We start from the raw sequence: 17,835 nt of genomic DNA, 5'->3' as shown, positions 1-17,835 counted from the left end.
TTTATCTATTTGCACTAAGCCCTCCCTAGTTCTTTTTACCCTGTTTTGATAACTTCCTCTCTGGTTCCTGCAACTAGCTTCTTCCCCTCAGTACTTCCAAATGTCTCTAACTAAAATATAGATTTAGCATTTCCATGCATAGAGACCTCCAATCATGCAAGATGGGTCATCTCACATATCAGGGGTCAACAAATATTTCCTGTAAAGGGTAAACAGATTTTAGGCTTTGTGAGCTATATGATATCGATTGAAACTACTCAATTTTGCTGTCCCACAAAAGCAGTCATAAACAACACATAAATGAACGGGCATGGCTGTGTTCCAATAAATTTTTATTTACAAAAGCAGGTAACAGCTGTTTTTAACCTGCTGGCTACAGTTTTCTGGACCCGCTATTAACATGCATTAGAAATGAAAAAGGAGAAGTTACAGTGGACACCACAGAAATACAAAGGATCATAATAGATTACTGCAAGCAAGTTTATGCCAATAAAATGGACAACCTAAACGAAATGTACAAATTCTTAGAAAGACACAACCTTCCAAGACTGAACCAGAAAGAAACAGAAAATATGAACTGACCAATCACAAGTAATAAAGGTGAAACTGTGATTAAAAATCTTCCAACCAGCAAAACTTCAGGACCAGACGGCTTCACAGGTGAATTCTAACAAACATTTAGAGAAGAGTTAACAGCTAACATTCTGAAATTCTTCTAAAAAATTGCAGGGGAAGGAACACTCCTGAGCTCATTCTATGAGACCACCAACATGCTGATACCAAAACCAGACAAAGATATCACAAAAAAGAAAATTACAGGCCAATATCACTGATGAACAAAGATGCAAAAATCCTCAACAAACTACTAACAAATGGATCCCAACAACACATTAAAAGGATGATACACCATGAGGAAGTGGGATTTATCCCAGGAGTGCAAGGATTCTTCAATATCTGCAAATCAATCAGTGTGATACACCACATCAATGAATTGAAGAAAAAAACTATATGATCATCTCAATACATGCTGAAAGAGCTTTGGACAAAATTCAACACCCATTTATGAGGGAACCTACCTCAACTAATAAAGGCCATATAAGATAAGCCCACAGCAAACATCATTCTGAATGGTGAAAAACTGAAAGCATTTCCTCTAAGATCAGGAACAAGACAAGGATGTCCACTCTCGCCATACTTATTCTACATAGTTTTGGAAGTCCTAGACAAGGCTATCAGAGAAGAAAAAGAAATAAAAGGAATCCACATTGGAAAAGAAGAAGTAAAACTGTCACTGTTTGCAGATGACATAATGCTATACATAGAAAATCCTAAAGATCCTACCAGAAAACTACTAGAGCTCATCAATGAATTTGGTAAACTTGCAGGATACAAAATTAATACACAGAAATCTCTTGCATTCCTATACACTTACAATGAAAGATCAGAAAGAGAGATTATGGAAACAATCCCATTTACCATCACATCAAAAAGGATAAAATACCTAGGAATAAACCTACCTAAGGAGACTAAAAACCTGTACTCAGAAAACTTTAAGATACTGATGAAAGAAATAAAAAAGATGACAGAAACAGATGCAGAGATATACCATGTTTTGGATTGAAAGACTCAATATTGTGAAAATTACTATACTATCCAAAGCAATCTACAGATTCAATGCAATCCCTATCAAATTACCAAGGGCATTTTTCAAAGAATTAGAACAAAAAATTTTACACTTTGTATGGAAACACAAAAGACCCCGAATAGCCAAAGCAATCTTGTGAAAGAGGAATGGAGCTGGAGGAATAAGGCTCCCTGATTCAGACTATGCTACAAAGCTACAGTAATCAAAACAGTATGGTACTGGCACAAAAACAGAAATATAGATAAATGGAACAGGATAGAAAGTCGAGAGATAAACCCATGCACCTATGGCCACCTAATCTGTGAAAAAGGAGGCAAGAATATATAATGGAGAAAAGAGAGTCTCTTCAATAAGTAGTGCTGGGAAAACTGTAAACCTACATGTAAAGGATGAAATTAGAACACTCCCTAACACCAAACACAGAAATAAACTCATAATGGATTAAAGCCCTAAATATAAGTCTGGATACTCTAAAACTCTTAGAGGAAAACATAGGCAGAACACTCTCTGATATAAATCAAAACAAGTTCTTTTTTGATCCACCTCCTAGAGTAATGAAAATAAAAAGGGAACACTCTTGCACTGTTGGTGGGAATATAAATTGATGCAGCCACTATGGAGAACAGTATGGAGGTTCCTTAAAAAACTAAAAATAGAACTACCATATGACCCAGCAATCCCACTACTGGGCATATACCCTGAGAAAAGCCTAATTCAAAAAGAGGCATGTACCACAATATTCATTGCAGCTCTATTTACAATAGCCAGGACATGGAAGCAACACATGTCCATCGACAGATGAAAGGATAAAGAAGATGTGGCACATATATACAATAGAATGTTACTCAGCCAAAAAAAGAAACAAAATTGAGTTATTGTAGTAAGGTTGATGGACCTAGAGACTGTCATACAGAGTGAAGTAAGTCAGAAAGAGAAAAACAAATACCATATGCTAACACATATATATGGAATCTAAAAAAAAAAAGAGAAAAAAAATGGTTCTGTGGAACTTAGGAGCAGGAAAGGAATAAAGACACAGATGAAGAGAATGGACTTGAGGACATGGGAAGTGGGAAGGGTAAGCTGGGACGAAGTGAGAGAGTGGCATGGACATATATACACTACTAACTGTAAAATAGATAGCTGTGGGAAGCAGCCACATAGCACAGGGAGATCAGCTTGGTGCTCTGTGACCACCTAGAGGGGTGGGATAAGGAGGTTGGGAGGGAGATGTAAGAGGGGGGAGATATGGAGATATATGTATACGTATGGCTGATTCACTTTGTTATACAGCAGAAACTAACACACCATTGTAAAGCAATTATACTCCAATAAATATGTTTTAAAAACCCAAAAATAAATAAATGGGACCTAATTAAACTTAAAAGCTTTTGCGCAGCAAAGGAAACCATAAGCAAGACCAAAAGACAACCCTCAGAATGGGAGAAAATATTTGCAAATGAAGCAACCGACAAGGGATTAATCTCCAAAATATATAAACAACTCATGCAGCTCAATATCAAAAAAACAAACGACCCAATAAAAATGGGTGGAAGACCTAAATAGACATTTCTCCAAAGAAGACATACAGATGGCCAACAAACACATGAAAAGATGCTCAATGTCACTAATAATTAGAGAAATGCAAGACGCAGACCTATTAGAGAATGGACTTGAGGACACGGGGAGGGGGAAGGGTAAGCTGGGACAAAGTAAGAGAGTGGTAGTGTATATATGGACATATATACACTACCAAATGTAAAATAGATCGCTAGTGGGCAGCAGTCACATAGCACAGGGAGATCAGCTCGGTGCTTTGTGACCAGCTAGAAGGGTGGGAAAGGGAGGGTGGGAGGGAGGCAGACGCAAGAGGGAAGAGATATGGGGATATATGTATATGTATAACTCATTCACTTTGTTATAAAGCAGAAGCTAACACACCATTGAAAAGCAATTATATTCCAATAAAAATGTTAAAAAAAAAACTGCAGTGAGGTATCACCTCACACTGGTCAGAATGGCCGTCATCAAAAAGTGTACGAACAATAAATACTAGAGAGGGTGTGGAGAAAAGGGTACCCTCCTACACTGTTGGTGGGAATGTAAATTGGTACAGCCACTATGGAAAACAGTATGGACCTTCCTTAAAAAACTAAAAACAGAGCTACCATATGACCCAGCAATCCCACTCCTAGGCATATATCCAGAGAAAACTATAATTCGAAATGATGCATGCACTCCAGTGTTCACTGCAGCACTATTTACAATAGCTAAGACATGGAAACAACCTAAATGTCCATTGACAGTGGAATGGATAAAGATGTGGTACATATATACAATGGAATATTACTCAGCCCTCAAAAGGAATGAAATAGTGCCATTTGCAGAGACGTGGATGGACCTAGAGAATGTCATACAGAGTGAAGTAAGTCAGAAAGAGAAAAACAAATATCACATAATATTGGTTATATGTGGAATCTAGAAAAATTATAGAGATGACCTTATTTGCAAAGCAGAAAGAGTCACAGATGTAAAGAGTAAACTTACAGTTACCAAGGGGGGAAGGGGAGGTGGGATGAATAGGGAGATTGTGACTGACAGATGCACTACTATGTATAAAATAGATAACTAATGAGAATCTACTGTATAGCACAGGGAATTCTATTCAATCCTCTGTGGTGACCTAAATGAGAAGGAAATCTAAAAAGAGTGGACATATGTATATGTATGATTGATTTGCCTTGCTGTACAGCAAGAAACTAACACAACATTGTAAAGCAACTATAATAAATACTAAAAAATGCAAAAATAGAACAAAATAATGCCATTTGCAGCAACACATGAACCTAGGGATTGTCATACTAAGTGAAGTAAGTCAGACAGAGAAAGACAAATATCATATGATATCACTTATATGTGGAATCTAGAAAAAATGTCTACAAATTAACTTATCTACACAACAGAAATATAATCATAGATGTAGAAAATAAACTCATGGTTACCAGGGTGTAAGGTGGGGGGAGGGATAAATTGGAAGATCAAGATTGACATATACACAGTACTACATGTAAAATAGATAATTAAAAAGGACCTAGTGTATAGCACAGGGAACTCTACTCAGCACTCTATAATGGCCTATATGGGAAAAGAATCTTAAAAAGAGTATATATATATATATATATATATATATATATATAAAACAGATTCACTTTGCTGTACACCTGAACTAACACAACATTGTAAATCAAGTATACCTTAATAAAAATTAAGAAAGGAGAAAAAAAGAAACTGGGTTTTATAGTTAGGCTGTCTAAGTTGTAAATATTGGGTCAATCACTTACTTCCTGTGTGAATTTTAGGCAAGTCTGTGTCATAGTTTCTGCATCTCAAAACAAGGAAGGACAATAGTACCATCTCTGAGAGTTTTTGACATGATTAAAAAAACAGTGCATATAAGGCACTTAATATGGGGCCTAGCATATTGTAAGCAGTCAATAACTGTTAAGTGTCATTATTATGGGAAACTGGGGACAGAGCCAGCATTCACAGAACTGTTGGTAGTGATGAGTCTGTCAGGTAGTGACTTCATCTACCAAATAGACCTGAAGGCCTGTTGCTATATACATAATTTTATGAAACTGGGCTCTTATCCACAGCAGAGGAAGGAAGGATACTTTCAAATAATGAATTCGGTAACAAAGTGTTTTCTTCTGCCAATCAAATTAGTGGCTAATTCCTTCTGATTTTATCATAATGTCTAATAAATCTAGCCCCTAGCCAAACTTTTTCTGTTCTTATTCTCCTTGTCCCACATTTAGGTATTAATCTCTTACCTAGAGTATCTCCTACTTTCTATCTTACTCCCTTCAATATACTCTCCAGTCTTTTCAGAGTGGTCTTTGTACAAATAAGATCCCAATATACTTTTCACTGCCACACTTAAAAACTTTAATTTCCTCTATTTGATGGATAAATCCCAAATTCCTCTGTTGGGCATTCAGTGTCCTTTACATTCTAGGTCCATTCCACTATATTTTAAGTGAATTAGGTCCATACTTCATTAACTTTGTTATGTTTAGTATTTTTATGTTGAATTTATACTTAGTTTATTATTTTAATGACATCTGTTGTTTTCTAATTATACAAGCAATACATATACATTGCAGACAACCAGAAATATATAAAAGCATAAAGTTAAAAATAACAATCACCCATAATCCCTACCCCCACCCAGAGATAACCACCATTAGGAGTTTGACACATTTCCACCCAGTATCTACATATTTTTTTATTTTTTAATTTTTTTTTTTGTGGTACACGGGTCTCTCCCTGTTTTGGCTTCCCCCACCATGGAGCACAGGCTCTGGACACGTAGGCCCAGCAGCCATGGCTCATGAGCCCAGCCGCTGCGCGGCATGTGGGATCCTCCCGGACCGGGGCACAAACCCGTGTCCCCTGCATCGGCAGGCGAGCTCTCAACCACTGTGCCACCAGGGAAGCCCTACATATTTTTTTAAATCGAAATTTAATTGACCCACAACACTGTGTTAGTTCCAGTTGCATAACATAGTGATTTGAAATATAGTGTATATTTCTATACACTATAAAATGATCAGCTTGATAAGTCTAGTTACCATCTGTTACCATACAAAGATATTACAACATAATTGACTATATTCCCCATCATGTACATTTCATCCCTGAGACTCATTTATTTTGTAATTAGAAATTTGTACCTCTTAATCTCCCTCACCAATTACAATCATCCCCCAACATCTCCCCTCTGGCAACCACCTGTTTTTTCTCTATATCTATGACTCTTTTTCACTTGGTTATGTTTGTTCACTTCTTTTGTTTTTTGGATTCTACATATAAGTGAAATCATATGGTATTGATCTTTCTTTTTCTGACTTAATTCACATAGCATAATACCCTCTAAGTCCAACCCATTGTAGCAAATTGCAAGACTCTTCTCCATGGCTAACTAATATTCCATTGTGTAAATATATACCACATCTTCTTTATCCATTTATCTATTGATGGATACTTAGGTGCTTCCATATCTTGGCTATTATGAATAATGCTACAATGAACATGGGGGAAGTGCACATATCTTTTTGAATTCGTGTTTTTTTTTCTTTAGAAAAATACCCAGAAGTGGAATTTCTGGAATGTGTGGTAGTGCTACTTTTAACTACTCAGGAAACTCCATATTAGCTGCACCAATTTACATTCCCACCGACAGTGCATGAGGGTTCCCTTTTCTCCACATCCTCACCAACACTTGTTATTTGCTGCCTTCTTGATAATAATCATTCTGACAGGTGTGAGGTGATAGTTCATTGTGATTTTGATTTGCATTTCTCTAATAATTAGTGATGTTGAGTATCTTTTCTGTGTCTGTTGGCCATCTGTCTGCATGTCTTCTTTGGAAACATGTCTGTTCAGGTCCTCTGCCCAGTTTTTAATTGGGTTTTTCTTTATGTTGAGTTGAATGAGTCTTTTGCATATTTTAGATATTAACCCCCTATCATATATATTGTTTGCAAATATCTTCTACCATTGAGTAAGCCGCCTTTCTGTTTTGTTCATAGTTTCCTTTGCTGTGCAAAAATTTTTAGTTTGATGTAATCCCATTTGTTTACTTTTGCTTTTGTTGCCCTTCCTTGAGGAGGCATATCCAAAACAATTGCTAAGGCCAATGTCAAAGAGTGCACTGCCAAAGTTTACTTTTAGGAATTTTATGGTTTTAGAGCTTAGATTAAAATCTTTAATCAATTTTCAGTTTATTTTTGTATATGGTGATTCTTTTGCATGTAGCTGTCCAATTTTCCCAACACCATTTATTAAAGAGGCTTTCTTTCCCCCACTGTATATTCTTGTCTCCTTTGTTGTTGACTAATTGCCCAGGTAAGTGTGGGATCATTTCTGGGCTCTCTATTCTGTTCCACTGATCTGTGTGTCTGTTTTTGTGTCAGTACCATAATGTTTTGATGACTGAAGCTTTGTAGTATAGTTTGAAATCAGGGAGTGTGACACCCTCAAATTTTTTCTTCTTTCTCAAGATTGTTTTGACTATTCAGGGTCTTTTGTGTTTACCTACATATATCTTTCCAGTTGTTGGTGTTATCTTCAATTTCTTTCATCAATGCATATAGTTTTCAGAGTACAGATCTTTTAGTTCCTTGGTTAGATTTATTCCTAGATATTTTATTCCTTTTGATGTAATTGTCAATGGTATTATTTCCTTAATTTCTCTTTCTAATAGTCCATTGCTAGTGTATAGAAACACAACATACATCTGGATATGAATTGTGTATCCTGAAACTTTACTGAATTCATTATGAGTTCTAACAGGTTTTGGTGATGTCTTTAGGATTTTCTATGTATAATATCATATCATCTGCAAACAGTGACAGTTTTATTTCTTCCTTTCCAATTTGGATTCCTTTTATTTCTTTTTCTTACTTGATTGCTGTGGCTAGGACTTCTAATGCTGTGTTGGATTCAGTAAGTCTGGGGTGAGGGTAGAGAATATACATTCCTAACATGTTCCCAGATCTGGGGCTTGGGGACCACAGTACAAGAAACACCACTCTAATAATCCTCTGATTTTGTATGGAAGGAGGAGTAGCCAAGATGGCAGAGTAAGAAGATGCTGAGCTCACCTCCTCCCAAGGACAAACCAAAATTACAACAATTTACAGAGCAACTACTGATAAGATCGACCTGAAGACTAGCATAAAAGATCTTCCACAACTAAAAATATAAAGAAGGAACCAAAAGAAGAAGGGTAAGAGAGGAGGCAACATGGCATAGTCAAGACCAACATCCCCAGCTAGATGACCTACAAGCGGGAGGATAATCACAATTGCAGTGATTCCCCCCAAGAAATGAGAGGTCTGATCCCCACATTGAGCTCCCCAGCCCAGGGGTCCTGCACTGGGAAGATAAGCCCACAGAATGTCTGGCTTTGAAGGTCAGTGGGGTTTGCATTCCAGAGAGCTGGAGGGCAATAGGAAACAGACTCTGCCCTTAACTATACATTAAAGGTAGTAGGTTAACCATTTATAAAGCTAGTAGGAAGGTTAAAAGATAATAGTAGTAAAATCATCTATATCTACAATAAGTAGTTAAGGGATACAAAAAACAAAAAGATGTAAAATATGATGTCAAAAACATTACATGTGGTGGGGGTGGGCAGCAAAAATGCAGGGTTGTTAGAATGTGTTTGAACTTAAGAGATCATCAACTTAAAATATTCATGTATATATAGGTTCCTGTAATATAAACACCATGCTAACCACAAACCAAAAATCCATAATAGATATACACACAAAAAAGAGAAAGGAATCCAAACATAGCACTTTAGATAGTCATCAAACCACAAGAGGAGAGGGCAAAAAAAGAAGAAAAGAATAAAAAAGAACTACAAAGACAGCCTCCAAACAATTAACAAAATGACAACAAGTGCATACCTATCAACAATTGCTTTAAATGTAAATGATTTAAATGCTCAAGTCAAAAGTCATAGAGTGGCTGGATGGTTAAAAAAACCAAGACCCATCTATATGCTGCCTACAAGAGGCTCACCTCAGATTTAAAGACACACACAGATTGAAAGTAAGGAGATGGAAAAACGTATTCCATGCAAATAGATACAAAAAGAACACTAGGGTAGCAATATTTATATCAGACAAAATAAACTTTAAAACAAAGACTGTAAGAAGAGTCAAAGAAGGACATTACATAATGATCAAGGGATCAATCCAAGAAGATATAACAATTGTAAATACATAAGCACCCACCACAGCAGCACCTAAATACATAAAGCAAATATTAACAAACACAAAGGGAGAAATTGACAGCAACACAATAATAGTAGGGGACTTTAACACCCCACTTACATCAATGGATAGATTATCAAGGCAGAAAATCAATAAGGAAACACTGGCCTTAAGTGACACAGTAGGCCAGACAAACTTAGAAGATATATAGAGAACATTCCATTCAAAAGCAGTAGAATACACATTTTTTTCAAATGCACATGGAACATTCTCCAGGATAGATCACATGCTAGGCCACAAAACAAATCTCAATAAAGTTAAGATTGAAACCATATCAAGCATCTTTTCTGACCACAAATTTTCTTGTAGAAATCAACCACAAGAAAAAACTGTAAAAAAACAGAAACATACAGAGGCTAAATAATAGGTTACCAAACCACCAATTGCATTACTTAAGAAATCAAAGAGAAAACTGAAAAATATTTGCAGACAAATGGGAACGAAAACACAATGATGCAAACAGTGGGATTCAGCAAAAGTAGTTCTAAGAGGAAAGTTTATAGCAATACAAACCTATCTCAAGAAACAAGAAAAATTTCAAATAAACCACCTAACCATACACTTAAATGAACTATAAAAGGAAGAACAAAGCCCGAAGTTAGTAGAAGGGAAGAAATAATAACGATCAAAATAGAAATAAATTAAATAGAGATTAAAAATAGTAGAAAAGATCAGTGCAATCAACAGCTGGTTCTCTGAAAAGATAAGCCAAACTGATAAACCTTTAGTCAGACTCATCAAGAAAAAAAGAGAGAGGGTCCAAATAGATAAAATCAGAAATGAAAAAGAAGTTAAAACCAACACCAAGGAAATACAAAAGATCATAATAAATTACTACAATTATATGCCCATAAATTGGACAACCTAGAAGAAATGGACAAATGCATTGAAATGTGCTATCTCTCAAGACTGAACAGAAAGAAATAGAAAATATGAACAGGCCACTTACCAGTAATGAAATTGAATATAATATAGTCAATATACAGTACTGTACAAAATACTGTAAAATACAGTGATTAAAAAAACTCCCAATCTCCCAACAAACAACAGTCAAGAACCAGACAGATTCACAGATGAATTCTACCAAACATTTAAAGAACAGTTAACACCTATCCTTCTCAAACTACTCCAAAAAAATTGCAGAGGAGGGAACACTTCCAATCACATTCTAAGAGGCCACCATCACACTGATACCAAAAGAAAAAAAATTTAGTTTATTTAAAAACTTAAAACAAAGCAAAAATGATTTTTGCCATACAGTTCTATGAATTTTAACACAGGTATAAGCACTACCACAATCATAACAAAGAACATGTGCATCACCAAAAATATTCCTTGTGCTGTCTTTTTCTACTCACACCCTACCACCACCCATTATCCCTGGGAACCACTGATTTGTTCTCTGACACTTTGATTTTGTCTTTTCAAGAACACATAAATAGAACTGTACTCTAAGTGACATTTTGAGACTGGATTTTTTCCACTCAACATAATGATTTTCAAATCATCCAACTTGTTGTGTGTTTTGATAATTCATTCCTGTTTGTTGTTTAGTATATTCCATGGTATGAATATACCACAGTTTAACTACCTGTTGAAGGAAAACTGGGTTCTTTTTAGCTATTATGAATAAAACCACGTGATCACTGATGTACAAATTTTTGTGTGAACATAAGTTTACATTTCTCTGGGATAAATGCCCAACAATGTAATTGCTGTGTCATATGCTAATTACATTTTTAATTTTTAAAGTAACTTCCAATTTGTCAAGGAGAAGGCAGCTGAAGAAGCCAAGAACCAGCTTTAAAAAAAGATACAGCAGATTCAGTCCAAAAAGGAGAATAGTAAGGATGTTGGACTAGGTTCTGACAGTGGCACAGATAAGACTGAAACAAACAAAAAAGCTTTATAGCTTTTTTCTTAAGCTGATCTACAGCCCAGGAAACAGAACGTTGGACCTCCTTCACTGCCCTCCTGCATAAGCTGACAGCCAAGGCAAAGAAGCCTTGATACCCCAGAAAGTGATTTCACCTTGATTTATTAGTAGTATGTGTGTGTAGGGAGGGTGGCCAGAAAGATTGCAACAAAGAGATATTAGGTTCTTCACCTTGTAGGGCTAGGACTACAGAAAAAATATATAGCTGAAAGTCTTGGAATCAAAGACTTCTCCAAACCACCCAGAATAGGCTATCAAGCTGCTCTACCTGCCTCCGTTCCCCAGGACTGGTGGAGCTTCAGGGGAACACAGTTGTGAAACGTGGTCCTAGATAGTGGGTTTTAAGGGCTTACACTACATTTAAATTATTCTATGGCAAGTATTTGAGCCACTTCCAATTATAGAGGTTGGAAAAATGGGGTTTAAGTGGATAAAGTGCCAGAGCAGAGCAGCAGTAGAGTATAATGGCAAAGAGTGTGGGCACTGACTGACAAGGGCTGATATACCTAACCTATTTACAAAGAGATGTTAAGAATCAAGTGAACAAGATCACACATACATACCCTGCCCCCACAAAAAAAACCAAAAACTCAATTAAAAAAATGGGGAAAATATAAATAGACAATTCATCAAAAAAGATATAAAAATGATCCTTAAACATATGGAAAATGTTTAAGCTCACTCAAAATTAGAGAAATATGAAGTGAAAATACAGAGACACTATTTTTCACCTATCAGACTGGCAAAAATATGACAACACATTCTGTTGGTGAGACTATGAGGAAATAGGCACTCCCACACATAGACTGTAGGAAGGCGAACTGCTACAATTCTTCTGGTGATAAATCTAACAAATCTACTTAGTCCTTACTTTACTTTTTAAAAATTTTGTTGTTTGGCTGCATTGGGTCTTCATTGCTGTGCATGGGCTTTCTCTAGTTGCGGCGAGTGCGGGCTACTCTTTGTTGTGGTGTGCGGGCTTCTGATTGCGGTGACTTCTCTTGTTGTGGAGCATGGGGTCTAGGCATGTGGGCTTCAGTAGTTGCAGCATGCAGGCTCAGTAGTTGCGGCATGGAGGCTCTAGAGTGCATGGGCTTCAGTAGTTGTGGTGCATGGGCTCATTGGTTGTGGTGCACAGGCTCAGTAGTTGTGGCGCATGGGCTTAGTTGCTCCACGGCATGTGGGATCTTCCCGGACCAGGGATCGAACCTGTGCCCCCTGCACTGACAGGTGGATTGTTAACCACTGCACCACCAGCGAAGTCCCTATGTCCTTACTTTTAAAAAACAGCTTTATTGAGATATGATTCACATACCATACATTTCATCCATTTAAAATGTACAATTTAATGTTTTTTAGAAAATTCGCAACATTTTCATCACTCCCAAAAGAAACTCCATACACATTAGCAGTCACTCATTTCTGTAATAACCTATATGGGAAAAGAACTTGAAAAAGAATAGATGCATGTATATGTATAACTGAGTCACTTTGCTGTACACCTGAAACTAATACAACATTGTTAATCAACTATATTTCAATATAAAATAAAAATTTTTTAAATTAAAAAAATTCACAATGCTGTGTAACCATCATCAAAATCAATTTTAGAACATTTTCGTCACCACAAAAATAAACTCCATACACATTAACAGTCACTCATTTCACCTCATGCCCCTCCCTCCAACCCCAGCCCTAGGCAATCACTAATATCTACTTTATGTCTTTAAACAGCAAAGAGGCATATATGAGGATATAAGATTGAACATTCACAGAAATCATGGGGAGAATGCTGGACTTGTCCAGGTAGTGAAATTGAGGATTCAAGATACATTCACCAAATTCCCAAGGAAAAGGAAGCTCTAAGTGACATCTGTGTTAAAAATGAATAACATCCTTGATTTTAGACCAGGTATAGCACTACCATCTCTAGGTCAAACTTGCTCTTTAAATCCTAAAAGAGGAATTCTTGAACTATGTTGAGCTGAGGGTTCCACATAATTCTAGAGAAAATTTCAGAAGTTCTATACTGAGGAGCTCTCCACATAATCGAGAAAGTTCAGCAGTTCCTGGGGTTACTGGATATTATTGATAGTTTCTTAACATTCTTCCATAATGACCACTCCATTAATTGACTTGTCCAGTAAAGGAAAGTTATACTGAACAGCCACATTTCAGGAGCTGAAAACTACTTCTTCCATAACATTTGCCTGACCACATCCATCCAATTATCCATTTACCTTGGCAAACTCCTACTCTGCCTCTAATTCTCAAAAAACAAACAAACAAACAGAAAACAAAAACTGGTCATGGCTAAAAGCAGCTACCCAAAGTGAGAAAAAGAAGTTGATGATCAAGGCCACCATCAAGACATGGAGAACATTACCTTGAAGGATCTCAAAATTTCGTGGAAGGCTAAGCTAACCATTACAATTCAGGGCAGCAGATGCCAGAAAACCTCAGTCTATGCCAAGTAGGTAGACTTTATTTTACAGATATTTTAACTTTTCCTTTTCCTATGATCCTGAAGTCAAAACAGCACACAAATATCAGAGGGGTGGTAGAGGAATCCTATCCTGAAAGATGATCTGACCTGAGAATATTCTGGTCATCTATATCAGCTGTAACACAGCAGATGGGCACTGTGCAGAAAAGAGTTAATGTACCAGACCTGAGACTGCTATCCTTAGAAGAACCTGCTTATAAGTTTGGCCCTTGGCTGGCATCTGGGAACTTGGCTTTTGGAGTATTTCCAGTCAACAGTTAACTGACTCGGGGGGGTGGGTCACTGTGCCTAGACTCTTTGTGTAAGCAATCTGGTTCCATGATGAACATCTGCCTTCCTTCTGGGAGTCAGGAATTTGGGTATGTGCTAGGAAGAGTGCTTATGTCATTAGTCTCCCCACAGAAATCTTAGGCACTGAGTCTAATGGGCCACCATAGTAGACAACATTTCATTTATTTTGCTGTAGTTTTGTTGATGGGGAAAGAGTATACTCTGTGTGACCCCTTATGGGTGGAAGAAAGCATAAGGAAGCCTGCAAAGGGATTCCTCCAGACTCCACCTGTTTCTTTTTCCCTTACCATCTGTGTGTCCTTACTGCATCACTACAATAAATCTTAACCACAAGTAAGACTATATACTGAGTCCTATGACCCTTTCTGGCAAATCATTGAACCTAGTGATAGTTTTGGGAACCTCTGACATAAGATGCTTATTCACCTAGCCACTTACAGATAACCCCAATGGTCAAAGAGTGTTCTATGTCCTGGTGGGAGTAGCCTCTACTTCGGGTATGTAGTTCTTCCACACTACACTGAAGGGACACTACAGCCTACTAAAAATGCTGAACATGGCTAGTAAGTGAAAACTTCATTCACTCATGCAATGAATATTTACTAAGCACCTACCGTATGCCAGGCACTGTGGTCTCAGACTGAAGACAGACCTGGAAGGCCCAAAGTATTACTCTACGCTATCCTGACCACCAAATTCTCCATGAAATAGCATTTTATTGGACTTCAATGTGGATCTTTCTCCTTCTTAATGTATAATTCCATATTGAAAATGGTAGACATCCTCACTAACATGGGATGTTTTATCCCCTTTCCTGGACTCCCATTCACAACTACTACTGTCACATTCTTTATCAAAGAAGTATTCCATCTCCATGAACTTCATAACAATATAAAATTTGCCCAAGACCCTCACTTAATATCCTGATCTGAAAAGCACTGTTCAGAGTCCTCCACATGCAGATCCACCTCTATATCAGCCAATACCTGTAGAACAACAGGTAAAGCAATAGGCATGCTTTATCCAAGTTCTGGAAGTGCACCTGCACTGTTATACCCCCTCAAACAATATGACTATTTCTACTGTACCACACTGACTTTGTTTATAACAATTCATTACACTATTTACCCAAACACTGATCCACAACTGTGGCTTTCACCTCCACAGCTTCCCCATACCATTGAGCAAATACCACAACCCTGGCAGTCCCCATAATACCCAGAAGAGGTAAAAACTACTCAAAAAGATCTACAAGACAGTATGCTGAATAGCTCCAGGGGAGATATAAAAGTGTGACATGCTATCTTGCTCTCTTTAAGACACATCAGCATCGCCCAACCCTGCCAATAACATCTGTGGCTATTGAAGACCATGCTAGCCTTTCAATTTCCAATGCTTCCCATACAAATGGTTTCAATATCTTTTCCCCCACTCCCTGCTAGATCCTACCCATAAAAGCCATCCCATGTCTCTCCATATGGAGTCTGGGAAACTCCATATGGGGAGCCAGAATACATGGTAAAACAAGTAATAGACTCCCATTGATACTAATCAGTTCCAATACTTGGTGTAGTTTGATGCATATCAGCTAGAAGAGCATTTCTTATCACCAAAAAACACTCCAGAATATGTCATAATTTTCTTTCAGGAAAACCTAGGAACAGTGTGCCCTGACCCAAGAAAGGGTAGCATCTGTTCTGGCATTGCTCCTTTAATCTAACTGACCCACCAAAGTATCACACCTCAGTCAACTCATAAAACCAAGCTACAAACACTAATAGGCATTCTAGCAATCGTCTCAGACTTTCCTCACTACCTCTCAAAGTACACTTTCATTCTGACATTCATTCTCACTACTCCAACGACACACTTACCCCACTCACTACTGCTATTGATCCTAACTCATTTGCATTTGTTCTTTTTTTTTCTTTTTGAGAGAGAGACCATGGTTATAAGTCAAGCTTTTCAAATACATTAAACAGAGTTACATATATTTGTTTCTTACATATGTCTTTGTAGCTTTATTTTATATAATTAACATACAAGCTTCACATATTTAAAGTGTACACTTTGATAACCTTGATATTTGTATACACCCAGGAAACCATCAACAAAATCAAGGCAGTGAACATAGATGTCACCCAAAAGATCTTCTTGTGCACATTTTTAATCCCTCCCATGTGCCCCTCCCAACTCCCAAATCTTGTCTAGAGGCATCCACTGATCTGCTTTCTGTCACTAGATTAGTTGGAATTTTCGACAACATTATTTGCATTTGTTCTTGCTCTCATATTTTAATTTCCTTGGCTCTGGGTGTTTGGTTCTGTGTCTCAGCTTCAAATTCCTGCCTCTAGCACTCTTTGACTTGGAATACCTCCAGTAAATCCCCCCTACTTCTGACTCCTCATCTTTCTACATTGTTTACAGCTTACCTTGTTCTCTGGTTTGGGCATCCCAAGATGCCTTGGATGAAATCTCCCCTTTCTCATGTTGGGCCCCAGGGTGAGACCCCCCACCTCCACCTTGGCCAATATCCACTTCTTTCCTTACAGAGCCTGGATGAGATTTTGATCCTCTAGTCGATGTCTGTAGTTGGAATCTGGTGTTAGAATCTTATCTTTCTCTTAGACCATGGGATGGCACACTTTTTCCAAAAAGAGCCAGATAGTAAAAATTTTAGGCTTTGAATGACATATGGTTTCTATCATGACTACTCAACTGTGCTGCTATAGAGCAAAAGCAGCCATAAACTATAAGTAAAAAAACGGACATAAATATGTTTTGATAACACTTTATAAAACAGTCTCTGTGACTCTTATCCCTTCATACTGCTCTGGATATGAGCTATCCCTCTCATAAACCCCCTGCCCCAGTCTATTTGATTGATGTCTAGACTACCATGCGAGAGGAGGACTTAGACAAAATTCATCATGTCTAAAAATTAAAGTTATCATCTTCCCCCACCAAAGCCACTCTTCTCACCATAGCCCTTATCATGGTGACTTACAACACTGTTCATCTAGCAATGAAGTTAGAAATATGGTTGTTAGCTTTGACTTATCCCACTCCTCACCTGCCAGTTGGTCAACAAGTTCTGTTGATTCTTTCCTCAAAACACTCTTACATTTGCCCTATCTTCTTCCTCCCCACTGTCTCTGTCTCCTCTTGATTAGACTACCATAATATCTTCCAGAAAGATCAGATTACTTGCAGTCTTCCAAATATGCTGTGATGTTTCACAAATGCACTACATATTTCTATTTTCCTGGAATCTCCTTCCCTTTAACTCCTACTCCCACCTTTTATCTTCTTGTTCAACTCCTATTCACTATTCAAAACCCAGCTCAGACCTTCTCTTTCACATTTAATCATTGCCTCTTCAAGGATACTTTGTTTAAATAGTATACCCTTGACATTCTCAAGAGATATGTTCCAACAGCCCAAAATTCATGAATAATGGCAAATTTAGAGTAAGACGGTAGAATAGGAAGACCTCAGCACATACCCCCCCACAGCAACAATAATTTGGCAGCAACCCATGAACAAAAGTGCCTTTGGGAGCGCTTTGGGATCTAGGTAGGAGATTATGAAATCCCAATAGAGCCCAACA

This window comes from Monodon monoceros, unplaced genomic scaffold (assembly GCF_005190385.1).
Source record: "Monodon monoceros isolate NGI ecotype Baffin Bay Population unplaced genomic scaffold, NGI_Narwhal_1 Super_Scaffold_22, whole genome shotgun sequence".
Classification (NCBI taxonomy): Eukaryota; Metazoa; Chordata; class Mammalia; order Artiodactyla; family Monodontidae; genus Monodon; species Monodon monoceros.
Note: the sequence above shows the minus strand (reverse complement) of the source record.